Here is a 7,968-nt window from a genome sequence, read left to right as displayed (position 1 = left end):
GAAAGAAAGAAAGAAAGAAAGAAAGGAAGGAAGGAAGGAAGGAAGGAAGGAAGGAAGGAAGGAAGGAAGGAAAGAGAGGAAGAAAGAGAGATGAAGAAAGTAAAGATTTTATAGGGGGTAGGAGTGTCTTAGGAATTGCAATTCAGAAGACATAGATTTGGCTAGAACTGAAAAGCACTACGGAGACTTGGGGGAAATCAGGAGCTTACATAGGCAAAAAGCTTTTATTCACTACGAGATAATTAAAATGGTTTAACGAGAAACTTCTGCTTAAGTAAGAATAGAAATGCAACGGCTGTGAGGAAAGATAAAGAAAAACATGTTCATAAAACAAGAATCCTGTAACAGTTTGACATGTCCCTTGAGCTTTTCCAGATGCCTAAAGCCAAAGGGTGAAGGTAACCAGAGTTCACATTCTCAGACAGTGGCTTGAGACGAGCAAAGTCCCACTAACATGGCCTCCTACTCCATTTTAACCAGAGCTTTCTTGGTTATTTCTCTCTTCACAACACCCAGATTACACGATACACTCTGTGATGGCTCCTTATCCAACTCCTGTCATGAATGTGGTCTGTCATTGACCATTGTTATTCAGTACACGGCTGTAATTATCTTTGCAACAATTCCATTTCTAAATAAGTTCATATTCTGAGATACGGTGGATTATATCTTCAACAGCTGAATTTGGTGGAGAGAAAAAAGAGAAACAATTCAATCCATAACACCATTTATTAGCCATTGGGCTTTTGGTAAGTGAATAAGGCCCTATGCCTCAGTTACTCAGGGCTAGGACGAGGCAGGTAGCAGAGCTGAACACACTCTCTCACATCCCCTTACACCTCCGACCACTGTGGAACTGGAAGTCTGACATTCAATGACCTGAGAGCTTTCTCTGACGACCAAAGTTGCCAAGAAAAAAGTTTTAGAGAACTAATACTCACCAGGAGAAGCCTCTAGCCAATACCCATTATGAGCGGTGTATAAATACCCCAGCTGTCTCACCTCTCAAGTAAGATTAACTCTGAGGTATGTGCCCACTCTGGTTCCCAGAGTACCCCAGCTATACCAAGCTTCAGTTGCCCAAAATTTATTGCCCTTTCCTGTCTCATGTCCCCATGCCCACATGTGTTTCCTCACCTCTCACTACTTCTGCCAAATAAAACTATTTACACTAAAATTCTGGTCTCTGGGGCCAACTCCATGCCCTAACAATTAAGGAAGCTATAATAGATCCCACATTCAAGCCATGTGGCTTGAATCCCAGCCCAGTGACTGGAAAAATATGTCAGGCATGTATGCATGCATAACCAAAATCCACAAGAGATGAAAAAATGAAGATGAGATTGTGGTATGACCACACCCTATTAAGAAGCGTTTTCTCCCTCTCCCTCTATCTCTGATTATCTCTGGTGAGTGCACATGCCCTCTGAAAAAAAATTTTTTTAAGTAATAATAAAATCCTAGTCTCAGTGTACACTTCTGAGGAACTCAAATTAATGTCTGGTATTTGCCATTGTAATGATTAAATAAAGTAATATTTATAATAGAACCTAGATGGGACCAGCAGAAGGTGTAATGGTTACGTTGCTGGACTCCCATGTAGTCAACTGCAGTTTGAGTCCCAGACCCGGTGGCTTAAACTCACACCAGGCACATGTACATGCATGCCCAAAATCCCAAGAGGAGAATGGAGGAGAAGAGATTGCAGTGTGGCCATCCCCTCTGTGGGGTGATTTCTTGCTTTCTGTCTCTCAGTCTCTCTCTGTGTCTCCAATAAGTGCACATGCCCTACAGTAAAAACCTCTCTCTAAATAATAATAATAATAATAATAATAATAAAACCTAGAATGTAGTTAGTGCTGTCTAAGTATTGTTGTTATTATTCTTGCCATCACCAACATATTTAAGTTAACACAGTTGGGCCACAATGCATCAGTCCTGAATAGCAAAGGGCTATTTTACTTATAGGCCTCACTGGGCAAGTAGGCAAATGAAGAGGCAAGTAGAGCTCATTTATAGCAATGTGGCTGTCCTCTCACTGCAAGAACATCGGGACCAGTGCATCCTCATTTTCCCCGTCAAGTACCTCAGTTTCCTCAAATTAACCTAAAAGTCCTGGCTGCATGACTTGGCACTAGAGAGGCAGCAGTGTGTAGTGATTTAGATTGAGGGCTCTAAACCAAGCAACGCTGGCTCTCCACCTATCCTAACTATAACATTTTCTAGCCATGCCATCTTGGGCATGTTGCTTGATCTGGCTAAGTAAGACTCAGCTTCCAATTCTGGAAAATGGGCATGACAGAAGTTGTTCTTGGCAGATTAAATATGATAAAAGCATGTAATGAGAGCTCAGTAAAAGGTACTCATGGCTCTTATTCATTTGTTCATTCCTTTTTTTCCTTTAATTTGCCCACAAGGTGCAAATGCTCACCAACAGAAACAGAGAGAGAAAAAGAGAGAGAAAGAGAAAGAAAGAAAGAAAGAAAGAAAGAAAGAAAGAAAGAAAGAAAGAAAGAAAGAAAGAAAGAAAGAAAGAAAGAAAGGAAGGAAGGAAGGAAGGAAGGAAGGAAGGAAGGAAGGAAGGAAAGAGAGGAAGAAAGAGAGATGAAGAAAGTAAAGATTTTATAGGGGGTAGGAGTGTCTTAGGAATTGCAATTCAGAAGACATAGATTTGGCTAGAACTGAAGAAGTACTACAGAGACTTGGGGGAAATCAGGAGCTTACATAGGCAAAAAGCTTTTATTCACTACGAGATAATTAAAATGGTTTAACGAGAAACTTCTGCTTAAGTAAGAATAGAAATGCAACGGCTGTGAGGAAAGATAAAGAAAAACATGTTCATAAAACAAGAATCCTGTAACAGTTTGACATGTCCCTTGAGCTTTTCCAGATGCCTAAAGCCAAAGGGTGAAGGTAACCAGAGTTCACATTCTCAGACAGTGGCTTGAGACGAGCAAAGTCCCACTAACATGGCCTCCTACTCCATTTTAACCAGAGCTTTCTTGGTTATTTCTCTCTTCACAACACCCAGATTACACGATACACTCTGTGATGGCTCCTTATCCAACTCCTGTCATGAATGTGGTCTGTCATTGACCATTGTTATTCAGTACACGGCTGTAATTATCTTTGCAACAATTCCATTTCTAAATAAGTTCATATTCTGAGATACGGTGGATTATATCTTCAACAGCTGAATTTGGTGGAGAGAAAAAAGAGAAACAATTCAATCCATAACACCATTTATTAGCCATTGGGCTTTTGGTAAGTGAATAAGGCCCTATGCCTCAGTTACTCAGGGCTAGGACGAGGCAGGTAGCAGAGCTGAACACACTCTCTCACATCCCCTTACACCTCCGACCACTGTGGAACTGGAAGTCTGACATTCAATGACCTGAGAGCTTTCTCTGACGACCAAAGTTGCCAAGAAAAAAGTTTTAGAGAACTAATACTCACCAGGAGAAGCCTCTAGCCAATACCCATTATGAGCGGTGTATAAATACCCCAGCTGTCTCACCTCTCAAGTAAGATTAACTCTGAGGTATGTGCCCACTCTGGTTCCCAGAGTACCCCAGCTATACCAAGCTTCAGTTGCCCAAAATTTATTGCCCTTTCCTGTCTCATGTCCCCATGCCCACATGTGTTTCCTCACCTCTCACTACTTCTGCCAAATAAAACTATTTACACTAAAATTCTGGTCTCTGGGGCCAACTCCATGCCCTAACAATTAAGGAAGCTATAATAGATCCCACATTCAAGCCATGTGGCTTGAATCCCAGCCCAGTGACTGGAAAAATATGTCAGGCATGTATGCATGCATAACCAAAATCCACAAGAGATGAAAAAATGAAGATGAGATTGTGGTATGACCACACCCTATTAAGAAGCGTTTTCTCCCTCTCCCTCTATCTCTGATTATCTCTGGTGAGTGCACATGCCCTCTGAAAAAAAATTTTTTTAAGTAATAATAAAATCCTAGTCTCAGTGTACACTTCTGAGGAACTCAAATTAATGTCTGGTATTTGCCATTGTAATGATTAAATAAAGTAATATTTATAATAGAACCTAGATGGGACCAGCAGAAGGTGTAATGGTTACGTTGCTGGACTCCCATGTAGTCAACTGCAGTTTGAGTCCCAGACCCGGTGGCTTAAACTCACACCAGGCACATGTACATGCATGCCCAAAATCCCAAGAGGAGAATGGAGGAGAAGAGATTGCAGTGTGGCCATCCCCTCTGTGGGGTGATTTCTTGCTTTCTGTCTCTCAGTCTCTCTCTGTGTCTCCAATAAGTGCACATGCCCTACAGTAAAAACCTCTCTCTAAATAATAATAATAATAATAATAAAACCTAGAATGTAGTTAGTGCTGTCTAAGTATTGTTGTTATTATTCTTGCCATCACCAACATATTTAAGTTAACACAGTTGGGCCACAATGCATCAGTCCTGAATAGCAAAGGGCTATTTTACTTATAGGCCTCACTGGGCAAGTAGGCAAATGAAGAGGCAAGTAGAGCTCATTTATAGCAATGTGGCTGTCCTCTCACTGCAAGAACATCGGGACCAGTGCATCCTCATTTTCCCCGTCAAGTACCTCAGTTTCCTCAAATTAACCTAAAAGTCCTGGCTGCATGACTTGGCACTAGAGAGGCAGCAGTGTGTAGTGATTTAGATTGAGGGCTCTAAACCAAGCAACGCTGGCTCTCCACCTATCCTAACTATAACATTTTCTAGCCATGCCATCTTGGGCATGTTGCTTGATCTGGCTAAGTAAGACTCAGCTTCCAATTCTGGAAAATGGGCATGACAGAAGTTGTTCTTGGCAGATTAAATATGATAAAAGCATGTAATGAGAGCTCAGTAAAAGGTACTCATGGCTCTTATTCATTTGTTCATTCCTTTTTTTCCTTTAATTTGCCCACAAGGTGCAAATGCTCACCAACAGAAACAGAGAGAGAAAAAGTAGGAAAGCACCCCTCATGAAATGCCACGAGCCTTTCTCCTCTATTTCTTCCTCCTTTCAAGATTTTGGACACACAAACATGTGCTCAGCATGTTTTTCAAGCCACCAGGTCCAGTATTTAAAACATACAGTTGTTCACATGGAATTTAGCCACCTTAACCACCGTACACCTGGCTGCCTCATTCTTTTTAATACTGTAGAGATGGAGCTATGACATCCTTCTCATCCCTATAGTTGTTTCTTTGCTATCTCTACTCAGTTCCCATATGCCTACCATAGAGTAGGCACTCCATAAATGCTTCAAATATTGAATGAATAAAGGAATGCTATACAGAAGATTTTGGCTCATTTTATCCACTTTTTATATTCTGTTGTTTACAAAAAAGGATTTGAAGAGGTTAAGGAATTATATGAGTCAGAGTCTATATGTTCTGACAATCACCATGGAAGATAAAACATTCAAGTAAAGATTCCAAATAGCCCAAGATTGGGAAGCATTAATTAATTAATGGTAGCTCTTCCTGCCTGAGCAAAGGCCTCAGGCTAGTAACAGTCTGAAATTGCTTAAAAGCAATTGTAGTCACAAAACCAGGGTATACCAGGAGTCCACTGGGAGCTTTAATAACATTACACCTGAGCTCTTTATGTTGGGGGAGAGCTCCAGAGACCATTCACAGACTGAAGCAAGATGAGGAAAACACCTCACTCAGCAAATAGCACGCCCTTAACTCGGTGTGTGTAGATGATACCCAGGGAGGCAGTAATTGAGTCAATAAAAAAATCAGACTGGATAAACAGGCCAGAATGGGGTGGGGAGCACGCAGAACTGCCAATTCCTGGGGAAATTCAGAGTGAGCCAAACTGCAATGTGTGGGTCTCTGAAAACAGAACACACTGAATAAGTGGTAATAGTAATATTAAAATGACGTGATGGGGTGCTGGCTCAGTGGTGCTGCAGGAACGTGCTGCTCAAGCAATGCTGGATCCATATGGAAGATGGCAGGTTCAGTTCCCCAGTCAGCTTGTAAACATGTGGGACTTGTACCCATGATCCTGGCTGGCTGGGAGGCTGAGGGGAGCATAGGGTGAGACTTTTTTAGGGTGCTTATCTTTCTTTCTGTGTTTCTCACTTTCATGAACTAAATAAATTTTAAACACCAATAAAATTATGTAAAGATGTGGAAGTCATTTCATAAAAAGAAATAGCTACAGGGACCAGCAGGTGGCATAGTGGTTAAGGCGTCAGACTCCCACATGAATGACTATGGTTCGAGTCCCAGACCTGGTGGCTTGAAACTCACACCAGGTTCATGTGTGTGTGTCTGTGTGTGTGTGTGTGTGTGTGTGTGTCCAAAATCAGGGGATGCTTCTAAACTTTCTCTCTCTGTGTCTCTCTCTGTGTCTCTGGAGACCACAGATGCCCTATAACAAAAATCTCTCTAAAAAGTAAAAATAATGGACCAGCAGATAGCATAATGGTATGTCACTAGACTCACACATGGCCGACCGTAGTTCGAGTCCCAGGCCTAGCAGCTTCAAACTCACACCAAGAGCATATGCATGCATATTCAACATCCTGAGAGGAAAAGGGATTGTGATGTGGCCATTCCCCCAGGGGCGATTTCTTGCTTTCTCTCTCTCTGTCTCTGACTCTCTCTCTTTCTGGCAAGGCGCACACGCCCTATAGCAAAAATCTCTAAATAAATAAACAACGGCTTACTAAACTCACAGCACCACCCTAAGTACTTCACCTGTGTGTAATCCTCTTCGGATCTTCTCTACAGCCCTACCACGCTAGGTTCCACGATCAGCCCCCCTTTTACACTGCCGGGAACTGAGGCACAGCGAGGTCGAGTGATTTATTTTTCATGTGTTATCTCATTTGATCTTCACTATGGCACTTTGAGGGAGAGGCCATTATTTGTTCCCATAATATAGATAAGAAAACTGAAGCACAGAGAAGTTAAGAGTTAGCCAAGGTCTCGCATCTGGTAAGCATTGAACCAGGTTGCAGGGCTAGACCCCAGAGCCAGGACTAACATGCTTGCTGCCACATGAAATGTATTTAGGTTCTCATCCGAGACTACCTAGTGCGGCGTTTTGTTGTCTATTCACATTAACAACGACAGACCCTCACACAGAGCTCACTGTGAGACAGGAACCATGCTCAGGATTTTTCAGGACTAATTTAATTACAGGTAGTAGATTGGGCCCATTTTACAAATAAGGAAATTGAAGAACAGGGATGAAGGGCCTGACCAGAGTGTTTGGATCTAGACACCCTGGGTCCAGAGTCTGCTTTCGAATCACTCTCCTCTCCTGTCTAAAAGGGATGCTTTGAACCTGGGATGGCAAATGTGGTGACCAATAATGGCAAAAAGGACATTGCAACAGCAGCAGACCCCTTCATCTGTCACAGAAGCAAGTTCACATCTTCCTTATGTTTCAATGCCAATCATTTCTTTTCTTTTTATTTTTTGGAGAGGTTTTTGCTATAGGGCGCATGTGCTCGCCAGACAGACAGAGAGACAGAAAGCGAGAAATCACCCTCTAGGGGGGATGGCCACGCCGCAATCCATTCTCCTCTCGGGATCTTGGGCACGCACGCACACGCGCTGGCGTGAGTTTTAAGCCACCGGGTCTGGGACGCGAACCGCTGTCGCCTACATGGGAGTCCAGCGACATAGCCATTACGCTAACTGCTGGTCCCAACCAATCATTTCTTTTAACACTGATGGCCTAGCCTGAGAGAAAATTCTTGTTCCCAAGTAAGAAAAAAACATGAATGGAAGCGCAATGTTGCATTTCAGGCCGGGTCAAGGTGCAGAGACCAGGACATATTGCAGCCCGCACACCTGTCATTTGTCCTGAAAGGAAGGCCCTTGCCAGCCTGCACAGGAGAGCCCTCAGAGGGTGGCCTCTCAGCTCCACCCCACGTGGCCCCGCCTCTGGAGAACTGGCCATTCTTTTTTTTTTTTTTTTTTTTTTGGGAAATTTTTTGCAT

This window comes from Tupaia chinensis, unplaced genomic scaffold (assembly GCF_000334495.1).
Source record: "Tupaia chinensis unplaced genomic scaffold, TupChi_1.0 Scaffold144982_1, whole genome shotgun sequence".
NCBI classification, from domain to species: Eukaryota; Metazoa; Chordata; class Mammalia; order Scandentia; family Tupaiidae; genus Tupaia; species Tupaia belangeri.
This window is presented reverse-complemented; position numbering follows the sequence as displayed.